General features: G+C 37.3%; 1 non-coding gene across 1 annotated transcript; it reads left to right on the top strand.

Moving 5' to 3' along the window:
- Window positions 1-266: 266 nt before the first annotated feature.
- On the top strand, window positions 267-348 carry TRNAS-AGA (transfer RNA serine (anticodon AGA)). Its single transcript has one exon. It is a non-coding gene; the product is annotated as a tRNA-Ser (tRNA).
- Window positions 349-11,728: the final 11,380 nt, after the last annotated feature.

The raw sequence follows: 11,728 nt of genomic DNA on the forward strand, positions 1-11,728 counted from the left end.
AGTACCTTGATCCAAGCCCGAGGCGGGATCCAAACCCGCGACCTTTGGATTGCCAGGCAGGCACTTTACCCACCTGTCACAGGAATCCAAATATTAATAAAGGTGCCGGTACGCCTTACCGTCCAAAAAAAGGCACTGCTAATACTTATATTAACTTATACTGGCGAGAAGATAATTGACAGGCCATTTGCACAATAAAAAAAAAAAAAAAAAAATTTTAAAAAAATTGAATGCATTCATTTATGATTATATGAGGTTCTCAAAGTGCAGTCGTGGCCGAGTGGTTAAGGCGACGGACTAGAAATCCGTTGGGGTCTCCCCGCACAGGTTCGAATCCTGTCGACTGCGAGTAACTTTTACTTTTCACACATTTTAAGATGTACTTAATTATGTGAAATGAAACTTAATTATTGCAAAAAGCAACAAAACTTCAGTTTTTCTTTTTTTTTAGTTCCCCGATAATACAGTATCTTAAAGTTTCCCATGAAATTGCACATTTAGGGAAGCCATTAGGACCATTGAACCTTCACTTTAGACAAAAAAACTGTCTTATTAGGGCCATCCGAGCCCGAACTTATAAGCCCATGTGTATTATGTCCATCACTGTGTGTGTCCTCTGATCGAATTGCCAGTTTTTCTAAGCGAAAAATCCGAGTTTCTTTGGAAGGGGGAGGGGAAGTTTGCTTGTTGTCTACGCCCGACACAACTAACTCAGCCACGGAGTGAAAAAAGGCATAAAAGTTCTTGGGTCAATGGCGAGATTCTAATCTGAGTATTTTCTACCCAACTGTGACCATGTAAACAGAGTTGGAAAAATGTGGAATAACGCACTTCCGCGAAACAACAGATGATTATTTGTCGAAGTAAAATTAACTCTCTCCTAATTCTCAAACGGGAGGGCGATGATTATAATAACTGAGTTACCTACGTAGGCCATTCACTCTGGACAGCAACCCACTCCCTCTTCCTACTTTTATGGGATATTTCACTAATTAGGCTGTAATAGTATCCACGTTGCTTCTAGGTGTTGCCCGCAACATATAAATATAAATTTCTGACGTTGTGTGCCTATGTTTCAAAGTGACATTGCAGGACTAATGTGGTGTGAAACCCCTGAGAAAACAATTTTAGAGGCCCTAAAAATAAGGTTGTGAAGGAGCTTGGATCAACAGCAATTTCAATGTTCAGTGACCATCGCCGTTTTTAAGGCCTTTCTCGGGGTCCTAAAAACAGGCCTGAATATTTCAGGAATAGGCTTGGTTTTTTTGGGTTTTTTTTTTTTTTAGACCAACCATGGATGATACGATGTGAATTAATCTTTGCCCAGAAACGTGCAAGCCAACCAGATAGCGCACAACATTTTCAGCATCTACCTGCATTGGAGTTTATTCCAAGAAACAACGCCATTCTTTAATTCGCTATGATGATATTAATAAATTCCGGACGTGACAAAAATTTAGTTTAACAGCAACTGCTATAACGATATTAATCTTCTTTTCCTGGTCCTAAATAGGACAGACGGAGAACACGCGTACGTCTAACACGTGAGGTCACTGAAATTTAACCTCTTACTATTGAAACCGGAGGTCGTCTTGTCGTGTGGCCGCGCTCTTCGGGATATAAATAGCCCAAAGAGTGAGGATTGGAGGGATGTATTATTAGTAGGTTAAAGGGAGGAAGTGGCAGACAGTTAAGGAGGAAGCCGAGGATCTTTGCCCATTCGGTGCTCTGTCCAGCAGTGACGAAATACAATTCAGAAAACCAGTTCAATACAACAGGTTTTCTGAATTGCTGTATACGAAATACAACAGAAAAGAAGCCACAACAGGAAATGATGCGAATTTAAGAAGCATTTTAAGTGGAAATGTGAATCACGAAAATACTTAAAGGATTTCTCTAAATTTACGCAGTTCACGGGTATCACAGACTTGTTCTGTTACACAGCACTTGCTTTCAAAAAGTTGGTCGAAACAAATGGGAGGTGCAAATGGCAACCCTTAGAAAAAATGTACTTGTATATTGTATTTAATAATAATAAGAAGAAGAAGAAAAAAGAAGTAGGATTTGTTAAAATGTTTTATTAGACATCTTTTCTTTTCTTTTTTAATAAAAACTGCGAGCAATTAGAGGTATTAGAACCTATAGTACTCAGTACCGTGCGTGGGTCAAAGTTTCAGAAGACGAAAGAAGATTCTTATTTATATTAGACTTGAATTTCTGTAGATTGTAATTTTCAGGAAATGCATGTGAAGGTAGGTTGTTCCAGAAATGGAAATTGAAGGAATACTTGAGGAAGAAGAAGAAAAGCTGGACTGATTTGGAAGAGAGAGGGGGGGGGATTTTAGTAGCCAACCGGAAGAACTGTGCCTATGGAAGTATCTATAGAAAAGGCATGCAGCAGAAACAGAACGCCTATGAGACAGAGAGTGGCGAGACTTTGTTAGCGATGGGAAGAAGAAGAAGGATTAATTAACCTAACTGCCCTATTTTGAATGGAGTCTATAACCCTGGGAGAGGTTTTGGGGGCACCGCCCCAGATGCGGGAACAATATTCAATGGTAGGGCGAATTTAAGATTTCTACAGAGTGAGCAGCTGTCTGGAAGAAGAGTAACGCCGAGAGCGAAAAGGGAAAACCCAATTTTTTAGATGCAGAGGAAGCAATATTTGTGGCGTGCTTATGCCAAGGGAGATTAGAAGTCAGGGTAATCCCTAATAGAGATATATGATCTTGTCTATAAATCCAAGTGTCGTCGAAGATAAGTATAGGGATCGAAGAATCCTTTTAATGAAATATAAGAGAGGATTGAGTTTTAGAAGAATTAAAATCAACTAAGTTATCTTTACCTCACTGGAGAATTACCTGAAGATCGACATTTAAGGTGGCAGTGGATATTTATTATTTCTATTCCATTCTGACCCCCTTAATTCAAAGATGGCACATGAAATAGTCAACGTGAACTGATCTGATGGACCCACATCGCTTATAAATGTAGGAAAAATCTCAGTACTATCTTTATGAACAATCCAATTGCATTAGAAGAAAATTCGGAGACTGTTCCTAGAGATAAGCATATAAGATTTCAGTAAACGTTAACACTCAGACTGATTGAGCATAATGGTCTAAAGAAATGCAGTCTTCAGACCTCGATATTTTTATTTCTCTGGCTTCTTTAAATCGATGACATCTCATCAAAGCAATCGATATTAGTCAAAAATCTTTTTGGTGAGGAAGTAGAAAATGATGATGGATTTTATACTCAAAAAGTACCGAGGGTTTTGTATTTCTGCTGTACATTATTTTCAATGAGCTCTAAGGCTACTTCACAGTTGGAAAGAGTTGTTTTTTGTGGCCCAACATATTTGTGTTGAAATGAACACAGAAAAGCATCTGCTCACCTTAAGGCATACTGGACTGAGACATCGGTTCAATCAGGGCGTTAGGTTCAATATTAGCGATTAATAAATCAACAAATTACGCTGGAAAAGCGTCCTTGAACTCCTTATAAAATTATTTTATTTTTGTCTAAGTGTAATTTAGCATTAGCATATTGATTCTACTGAAGGAAGTCAAAAAAGTAGTCGTGATTAATTTAGCTATAACTTGTAATTTCTTAACTTTTCTAAAGCATTTCCGCTAAGCAAAAATTTTTTGGATTACTTCGGTAGCTTAATTTTAACTTCACTAGTGGATAAAGTTTTGGTAACAGTTTTAATTTACTGTAATACTTTGTTAATTTAAATTCTGTAATGTATTGTGAATATAAATCCTGTAATGTATTGTGAATTTAAATTTTGTAATCTTTCTTAAAAGTTTAAATTTTACCTAAATAATGGTCGCTACGAGATTCACTTTCAATACGAAGTTTTCTGAGCAGTGCAGACGGTCTGCAAGAGTAGCTCATGGTGTCTTGTCAATGATATACAGGAATTTTTTAGCAGGGATAAGGAGGTGATTATCCCCTTGTATAAGGCACTGGTCAGGCCACACCTTGAGTACTGTGGACAGGTCTGGAGGCCTCATTTTAGGAAGGACGTAGAGTTTCTAGAACGAGTACAAAGAAGGGCAATAAGATTGGTGAGGAGAAGAAAGGGTTGCGCTTACGAAGAAATGCTTAAGTTTTGCAGATTACAGCGTTTGGAGACTAGGCACCTGCGAGGTGACCTGATTGAGGTGTATAAAGCCTTGAATGGTTCGATCATGCTCAATGCTGATGGGATTCTTCCTCTTGCTCAGAATAGTCACCGTCCTCCTCCCACTGGGTGGAGAACACCTGAGTTCGAGTCCCGTCAATAAGGCGAGGAACTTTTATGGATTTTTTTCACAACGTGACTGAGTTAATTGATTTTTCGGTTTTTTTCATCCAGAAAACAGCAAATCGACCATAGAACGCACGCAATTTACAGACATTATATACGCCGCAATATGATACGCCTAAAACCCTACAACACTGTATGATGTACCTTGCTGTATGTTGCTGATATGCCTAAAACCCTACAACACTGTATGATGTACCTTGCTGTATGTTGCTGATATGCCTAAAACCCTACAACAACAACAACACTGTATAGCTTGTGGCACGCATTGTAAGGTAGGTCTAGTAGACAAACTAAGCTCAACTGCGGATTCTTTTCTTTGCATCCAATGTAAGGAGCGTATACCGATCTCAAATTAAAACTTGGTACCTTACAAGAAAAATTTGAGTCACTGAAGAAAAAGTTACTTGCTCTAGAAACAAATATAACTGGGAGCTCATCAGAGACTCCATTATCGCGTGACCTGCCAAGCGATTCAGTCAAGTCAAGTGCATACTGCTCTTGTTGAAGGAGATTTAGTTTTATTGGGAGACGCTATTGTCAGGGAACCGGCTAACATTTTTTGCAGTAATGATAGGTGAACCAGTACCAGCGTGTGTTTGCCGTGAGCAACGATCGATGCCGTTTGAACAGATTGACAGACTTTAAGTGGGGGGTAGGGAGGGTAAAGAGAATATTTTTTTTATTCATGGGACTAACGATATTAAACGAACACAACCTGACTATTTGTTGGATAAATATAGGACCAGGGTGAAAAAAATGCCGCGAGGTTTGTCAGAATTTGTATGGCTGCAATTCTGTCCATACACCATAGCAAGGATTATAATTATGTTGAATGCTTTGTGGATTAACTGAAGACTTGAAGGTCTGCAAGGCTTTAGGATGAAATTTTTTATCAGCGTAGCCTGCACTTGTAGGTAGAAGAATTCTATTTTGTAGAGACAAGGTTCATTTGAACAAAGGTGGGGCAAGAGTTTTTGCCAATATCATTGAGGATACTTTCAGTCAGGGAGGAGAAGGGTGACATAGAGTAGCATAATTAGTAAATATAGAGTTTTATGGGTTAAAGTAATGCTTGCGCACATCTCAAGAGTTTTTGTTTGTTTCCGCAACAGCTGATAACTGTAAGATGTTCTGAGGGTAGCAAGGTTTCAAATGAGCGGGAAACTAAAAATGGGAAAAGGCATAAATAACTTCAAGGAGCGTGTAACTATCTATTCAACGTGGAAAAATAGCATTTCAAAATCACAAAAATCATTATTTGATCCCACCACGTTTTATTTTAAATTTTTAAAAATAAAATTGGCCCATATATAAAACACAGAGTAATAAGATATTACTACTCTTTGATATAAAGTAAATAGAGTGATTGAAAGAAAGAAAGAGAAAATTTCAAAATTCCAGGAGGCAGAAGGTTTCCTTTCAGGCATAAATTATCACAAATTAAGTACACAAAATGAAAAACTAAGAACTTTCCTTAAAATTGGTATGATTGGTGCCAAACTTTAAGTACGTTTGAAGACATACCTTCTTGGTTGACTTTTTTCAGGCTTCCCCCCTCCCCTCCATTCAGTCTGCATCGTAAAGAATGTCGCGCGTGTACAGGACCTGTTATTTATAAATTTAAATTGCCTTAAACTTTGGACATGGATTCCAAAGCACGTATTTATTATGTTTAAGCACCAACATACTGGGATCACGTATCTCGTACGATCCAGTATTATGAATATTAAATGAAATGCAAATGATGTCCTAAAGACTGATCTTTGGGTTGATGTATTATTAAAGTTAAACGTGTCTGATTTGTAAAGCGAAATAGAAAATAGCATCGGGATGCGTGTTCGTTTTTTTTCTTTTTTAATGTACACCACCATGTCGAAAAAATTCGGTTTGCTTGGAGAAGGCGAGATTCCAGTGTGGTGGAGCTGGTGATGCACGACCTCAAAAGATGATTCCGACTAATTCTGTCTGGATTATAAGATATGTGAATTAAACAGAGTTTCTCTTGTATCAGAGAAGATATATTTTTTGAGAGATGAATGTTTAAATATGGATACTGCGATCACGCCTCAGTTTGCTTCCCTTCCTTGACGAATGCACGGAACGCGAGACAGGTTACCTTTTCCAGTCTCGTTTTGTTTCCATGCCAGAGTTCATGTGGTCGCCACGCGTTATTAAAAACAGGTGTATTACTTCTTCTGTTCGTTGTTGCAAACGTAATGGTAGCTCAAAACTCGAGATGTAATTCCAGACATTAAGTCCTCTATCATAGTCACGTGCACCACTAGAAGCACCTGGGTGTACTAAGTATAACCCGTACATACTCCAACATTTCCCATTTTTGACTATGCACGTGCCATAGGTTTCTTTGTCTTGGAGTTCATATGCATATTTGATTGATGATTTTCTTTCTCTGTTGAATTATATTATTTCAAATATAACATTAATATCTTCCTTTCTCTGTAAAATAAATCTGCAGTTGTATTTATAAATATTTACGTTTCTTCCAGAAACCATGATGGATATCTAGCAGTAATGGCATCGGGCCTAGAGACCAATGACTTTAAGACCCATGGTTTTAAATGTACGTAGGTTTTAAATTCACAAATAATACATAGAGTTAATATTGTTCGAGATGCTGAAGCAGCAATACAGTAAAGAACATGAACTGTATCATGAGACAAAAATAATTTTTCTTCCCTTCGATATAGTAATTTAGCAATAATTTTTTGTTGATTTTTTTTTTTTTTTATTTGGTAGTTGTTGGCGCATCGGCTTCTGTGGCCATATTGCACCTCCCAAGGTTTTTGCAGTACTTTGATCCAAGCCCGAGGCGAGAATCGAACCCGCGACCTTTGGGTTGCCGGGCAGGTACTTTACCCACTCGGCTAGCCCAGTCGGCATTTTTTGTTGATTAATTATCTTTGCTATTTTAGTGTTTCACTGGCCAAAAATTAGAGGGAGGGAGGGAGAGATGGAGGATTTGCCATGGGCTTCAAGCTCAAAAGGAGCATCAAATGGGTTTTCAAGTAGATTTATAATTATTAATAAGTACATTTGTGCAGAAAAAGCCAGAAAATAAAAATACATTAAAATTATGTCTCACTTTTTATGTCTGTGTTTTCGTGTATTGGCATCTTTTTAACCATGACTTAGGGATCTTTGAGATCTTGGCAAAAAGTCCAAGGAAAAAATTCCACGAAAAAAAAATTCAGTGATTCCTCTCATTGATCTTAAGCCACGGTTAAGCAAGTTGGTTAATGTACGCAGTGCATTGTATTTAAAGAAAAACATGACCAGAACTTATGGATAAAGTCCAAATTTTTTCAACAAACATAACTGATCAGTTGCGAATTCTCTGAACGGACGAGTTTTAGACATATCAGCGAATTCGGAACAGGATCAACGTTTAATTATACTTATAACTGCCATTTTTTTTTTTTTTTTTTTTGTTTTCCCATGGTTTAAAAAAGGATGCCAGATTTTACTTTTTATTTTTCATGCAAAATCTATTGATGGGGAAGTGCCCACCAATTTAAATAAATGCATTATTATCAGAGAACATGAATTTTCATAGAATGCCTAAAGAGTTCCCACCTTTAAAGGATCCATTTTACTAATGCCGACGAGAAGGGAGGAAATTATGAGTTTACAGTACCCAGAACTGGCAATTCTTTTCCTTAATATTACATTTTTTAGTAATTAATTTTGTTTGCAATAATCAGAAAAAATCAGCAAATTTAAAATAATAAAGATATTTTTATTTTATTAATTTTTTATCTTATCAATTTATTGTATGTCAAATTCACTTGTTGCTTTTTGACCTCTACATCTACATGTGAATACACACAAAATAATAAATATAAGGGGCCCGTCATGTACTTTGCACAGGGGTCCAGTATTAGCTCTCGACCTCCGTGGTTTTACTATGGATGTTTATCTGTCTATCCACACATAACTCGACCTCCAATCTACGCAAAATTTATCTCTTTTAGAAAAAAATGTCGAATGATTCCAGATTCGATTAAAATCAGACAAATGGAATGCAGATTCCTCTAAGAAATAATTTTATGAATCTTGAAAGAAAAAAATAAATAATAAATAAAATAAGGTCATATGAAAATCTTCAAGTTTTCGTTTTGTTAACGTAGGAAACCTCTCTTATATTTCAAGTCAGACAACATTCATCAAGGCTGTGAACTGTATTTTGCTATTTGCTTGTGGCAGAGTTTTTAGTAATTAAATTTAAGTTGAGTTGTTAACGTACGAAGTTAATTCCCAAGAACAAAAAGTTAGTTAATCTGTTCCAGAAATCTTTAAGTTTTGTAAAACGCATTTCCCCTGCAGAGTGTAGTGAATAGCATCCACTGTGTTGCTGAAATGCTACGAAACAGCCCTTGTGGGTAGCACTGTTGTTATAATCAACTGTACGATACACAAGGTATGGCTGAATAGGATGCGAATAGCAAGTTTGTATTTTGGCTGCATATTTAAGTAATAACATTTTTCTACGAAGATGCAAAGGGGGCTCATGAGCTTCAATGTATAGGCTCTGAGTTGGGGATGTCCTGTATGCACCAATTGCAATCCGCAGTACATTATGTTGAATAGGATCCAGCCAGCGTAGCACACTCCTTCGGGCAGAATCATAAATTGGAGCACCATAATCTAAACGGGATCTAATTAGTGCTCTATATAAGAGCAGCAAAGTTGTACGGTCTGCTCCCCAAGAGAGGGCAGATAAAGCTCTTAGCATGTTGATCTTTTTAAGACAGGCAGTACGTATTAATTTAACATGCTCAAAGAAATTGAGCTTACTGTCCAGGATTAGTCCTAAGAATTTCATATTGCTGGCAATCGGAATGATGGAATTTGAAATCCGAAGTTCAGGATCTGCATGCAATTTGCGTTGACAGCAAAAATGGATCGCAGCTGTTTTCTGTTGGGATCGAATGTGGCCTAAAAGGCATTGTGGAATATGGTACCCTCTACTGCAACAAAATTTTGGCACTTGGACCTATATTTCAACTGTTTTGATATACATAAATATTTAGGGCTCAATGAGTGAATGCACCACCATCAAAAGTTCTTGCATGTTGTGCTTCTCCATTTTATGTACACAGAACCTTCCTTCTTCCTTTTAATGTCACTATTCTGTTCACAAGTGTTTTGTATGATGTTGTATTTGCATATAAGGGTGTAATACCCTTACTGCAACATAAAAATCTACGATTTAACATGGCAACGATTCTCAGTTCCGTGTGGGAAATCACACCTGAACGAAGGAAAGGCATCTTTGATGTGAATATGAACGGGAAGAACATGAAGGGACTTCATGTTCTTTCCAGCATGTATTCTTCTTCCTTTCTTCATCATTTTTCCTTCATGTATTTTCACAGTGAAAAAGTTACTTCAAACGGTTACGCTGCTAGTTTTAAAAAAGGGGAAAAACACCAGATTTTGGTTTTTCTACCTGTTAAACTTTAAAATTCCACTTGTCAAAGACTTCAGCTTTCTTGATAAATGTAAGTTAAATCTGCTTTATTGTCTTTAAATTTTAAATAATTTAGTTCGTAGAAAATAAACTGATAATTGCATAGACTATGTGGGGTGGAACTACCCGTTAGTTCCTTTATTGTTTCGATTATACCCCTTAGAATCATCAAAAAGCCATGTCCAGCTTTGGAGAAGGTTTCAATTTTATTATTTTTACTGTGATCTTGTTTTAACATGATTTTATAACTGTATCATTACAGGTTTATTCGGGAATATGTTTTATTCGTTTTATCGAATACTGCTTTTATGGTTATTAGGCATGGTATTTTCGTGGTGGTTGTAATGGTCCCAATCAGTCGCGATTATGTCAGCATTTGTGTCGTCCTGAGTTTGTCTCATGGTACCTTGGAACAAAGTATATGTAAATTTATTAAGTATAAGCACAATAAGAGATATATTCTACTAATTATCTTCTGTCGTGTCGTTTTACTGCTTTTTGAATAATTCTGTATGACTCACACACACTGGTCAAAAAAATACCACTCTTTGTATTGAGACAGTCACAAACATAAGAAATGCAAATAAATGAAAATCGAAGCGAAGAAAACTGGGACGTAGGGTGATGACGTGTTGTCCAGTTGGGTATAAAGACTGCACAGCTGTTCGACTGTAGCCAGATTGGGGGAAAGGTGTGATTTATCAGACTTTGAAAAAGGTTTTATCGTGGATGCACGTTTAGCAAGAACCACGATTCAAGAAACGAAAGACATAACTGGTTGCTCAAAAACATCCGTCTCAAACGTTTTTAACGAGTGGAAAGCAAGCTGTTCTTAAATGTGGCAGAAAATGTGCCACATTTAACGTAAATGTGGCAGAAAACAATACTTCAAAAAAAAGCTGACGTGTAAAAATAGGACTTCTAGTGTACAGCAAATAGCATCTGAATTCAACTAAGCCCACAACTGCCCCATTTCAAACATGTACCATGTGCAAAGAATTGAAGAAATTGGGTATTGGCAGTCGCCTGTCTATTTGGAAGCCACTTGTTTCAGAGAAAAACAGGAAAATCCACTTGCAGTGGTGCCGAGAACATTATGATTTGACGCTGGAAGAATGAAAGAAAGCATGTGGTTGAGACAAATACATACACTTTGTTTTGCATTGATAGTAACAGAGAGTGTGGCGAGAACTCCACGAAACAATGGACCCTGCTTGCCTCGCAATATTTTGCAGCTACGCAATATTTTGCTGGAAGAATGGTTACAATTAGACCAAAAATTAGACACTAAAACATGTCATAGAATCCATATCGCGCCGTACACTTGCTGTTATTCGAAACAAAGGTAGCTCGATTTGATTCTGAATAAAGGTTCGTAATTTTTTTGGCAGTGTGTGTGTGTATTATTTTTATTCCAAAATTTGCCTTTTTAATTGCATTTTTCAGTTTGACACTCGGTACGATTTTTGTTTGCAAAAGGTTTGAAACCACTGGTTTTCTGGACTGTTGTATGAGAATGTTTGTGAATTGCTTGATAATTCACAGACATTCTCACATTCTGATATTCATGGTCATTCACACATTCTGATCATTCTTTTTCCAATGCTTTTGGAGGATCTGCTTAAAGAGAAAATAATCACTCGACCAGCATTTATCGATGAACCCATTCTTTGTGATATAATCCACATTCCTCAAGTAACGAGTTCTGTCAACACATCATCGTGACGCTGCTGAAATCAGCGTCCTGTTGGTGTGGATAACAGCAACAGGACGCTGTACGAAATAGTTACCCAAATATTTATTCTCTTTCTCCTCCTCTTCTCTGAAAGCGTCCTTCGTCACGGTTTCTAGGCTATTTTCGCAGGGCTAACATAGACAGGAGGACTGCTCTAGCGACGGCCTCGAGTAAAACTAATAAG

The sequence above is a fragment of the Mastigoproctus giganteus genome, chromosome 12 (assembly GCF_048544385.1).
Source record: "Mastigoproctus giganteus isolate SK-2022 chromosome 12, ASM4854438v1, whole genome shotgun sequence".
In the NCBI taxonomy this organism is placed as follows: domain Eukaryota; kingdom Metazoa; phylum Arthropoda; class Arachnida; order Uropygi; family Thelyphonidae; genus Mastigoproctus; species Mastigoproctus giganteus.